The following is a 2,452-nucleotide window of genomic DNA, read 5'->3' on the forward strand; positions in this document are numbered from 1 at the left end:
GGCTGCTCCGCAACCGCCCAGCCTCTGGGAGGATGCTAGAATAAACCCACCCCATCGTCACCTCTGGGAGCGGGGATGGCAGTTGTATCGCCCTCCAGCTGCTCAGCACCCAGTCGTGGTCCTTCCCTGCTGCTTTTGTCCCCATCACCCCCTGCATGTGCCAGCAGGGACCCCCCGGCACCCCTGGCCAGGGGGAGAGCCGGGCCAGCTGAGCCCACTGGGGTCCCTGTGGGGAGGAGGCGGCCGCAGGGTGAAGGACGCGCAGGAATGTCATTACCCAGCGCCTGGGCGAGTTAGTGGGAAGCGGAAAGCCAGGCTGGGGAATTGGTTTCCATTAGGGCAGCAGAAAGCTAATTTGGCGGCTGCGGCTGCTGCATGCCAGGGGCTGTTAACCCCCTGCACCCCGGCCCAGGCTCAGCCTGCGCTGCTGGGCTTCTCCCTCACCCCTGCTTGCCTCCTGCCACCAGGGTGGCTGTGCTTGCCTGAGGGCTGGCCACAGAGCCAGCTGTGCTCCTTGCCGAGGGCCATGAACAGGCCGTGGCACTGGTGGAGTGCTGGTGCTTGATGGAGATGCCCGTTAGGGTGTCCTTCATCTGTCCTGGCTGTCCCTGCTGATGCTTGAAGCCAGGGAGAGCCACAACTGATCCCTCCTGCCTTGTGGGGAGACTCACTTGGCCCTGGGGGCACCTTGAGCTGTCCCCATGGTGCAGGGGTGCCACTGCCCTGGCATGAGGTTGCTGCATGGCATCTCTCCTTTTACCCTTGCCGTGCTGTGACATGAGCGTGGTGCTGGCTACTTCAGCCACCCTGCAGCTCCCCGGGCTCAGCTGGGCATCGGTGCGCGAGGGCTGCAGCCTCAGCAAGTGCTAATGCACCGTATTGATCCGCCGGAGCCTCTGAGTGGGAGGTGTCGGAGGCGGTGGGGGTGGCTGCCCTTTGGCTGCATTTGAGCATGTTTCCCCCGGTCAGTGCTGCCGGGAGTGTGGGGTCCGCTGGGCTGGGTGCCCAGCTGTGCCCTAGGCTCATCCCTACAGGGGACCCCCCCGCCCCAGTCACCCATGGGGCCTGTCCCAGGGGCTCTGACATCACCACTGCCATCATCCTCTGCACCGGGCACAGCGTCCCTGCAGTCCATGGGGCACGCGGTGCCACGCAGCCAGCTGTGCAGCGCCTGGGGACCCGGCGTCCTCATGACTGCAGGCAGGGTCATGCCCAGGGAGGCCCAGCTGGCTCTGGGGTGGGGTGATGGGGGGCAGAGGCCTCACTGTGTCCCTTTGCAGGGCCGAGCGTGCGACAGCGGTGCTGCTGGCAGACCCCTGCTTCCAGCTGCGCTCCATCCAGTACCTGCTGGGCCACGCTGAGCCCTCAGCCCTGGCGGCTGCCGCCCCGGCCACAGAGAAGCGCCATTTCTCCCTGCACACCTGTAAGTGTCGTCAGCATGCGGGGAGCTCGCCTGTGCTCACCACCAGTCCCCGGCCATGGCTGGGATGGGGGGACAGGACTGCTGGTGTCTGTGTCCCCTACAACATGTCCCAGCCCCCTTAGCCCTGGGGATGGGGTCCATGGCTCCCCCACCATCCCGCAGTGGTGGCACTTGGGATGGGGCTATCCAGTGCCTCCTTTTGGCAGCAGTTTTGTCCCCTCACAGCACCCAGTGTCCAGCTTGCTGTCCCCAGCATGGGGATCCCTGTCCTGCCTGCTCCCCGAGGGTAGCTGCAGCCCCCTCCGTGCACCGCGCAGCACCCTCGGGACAGCCCGAGGGTCACATTCCCCCCACGCACACCCAGTTTGTCCCCACAGACACAGAGTACATCAGTACTGAGGAGCTGGCGAAGGTGGACAAGATGCTGAGCCACCTGAGCGAGGAGTCCAAGCAGGCAGCTGCCACCACACTGGTGAGTCCTCCCAGCCTGGTCCTCATGCTTGGCAGCAGCCCTGGATCCTGGCACAGCTGCCCTGGGACACGGGGTTCTTGCTGCCGCTGCTAACCACCTGGTGATCCCCACAGCCCACCAGCGAGGAAGACCTGTGCCCCATCTGCTATGCACACCCCATCTCGGCCATCTTCAGACCCTGCTCCCACAAGTCGTGCAAGTGAGTAGCTCGCGTGCGCGGCCCGCACCAGGGCGACTGCCAGCCCCTGGCCCCCCACGCCATGTCGGGGGAGCTCACAGCCTTTCCTCCTGTCCCAGAGCCTGCATCAACCAGCACCTGATGAACAACAAGGACTGCTTCTTCTGCAAGGCCACCATCACAGGGGTGGATGACTTCACCAAGCCAGCCAGCTCATAGCGCCCAGCCCTGCACCGTGCACTCCTCCAGCTGAGTGGGGCAGCCCCCCCCCAGCCCTGCACGCTGGCTTCTCCCCTAATGCAGGGCCAGGACCCAGCACCAGACTGCTGTGTGGGGCAAGGGGCTGCAGGGAGGGGGTAGCTGGCAGGGGCGGGGGGGG

Source organism: Phaethon lepturus, unplaced genomic scaffold (assembly GCF_000687285.1).
Source record: "Phaethon lepturus isolate BGI_N335 unplaced genomic scaffold, ASM68728v1 scaffold24224, whole genome shotgun sequence".
In the NCBI taxonomy this organism is placed as follows: domain Eukaryota; kingdom Metazoa; phylum Chordata; class Aves; order Phaethontiformes; family Phaethontidae; genus Phaethon; species Phaethon lepturus.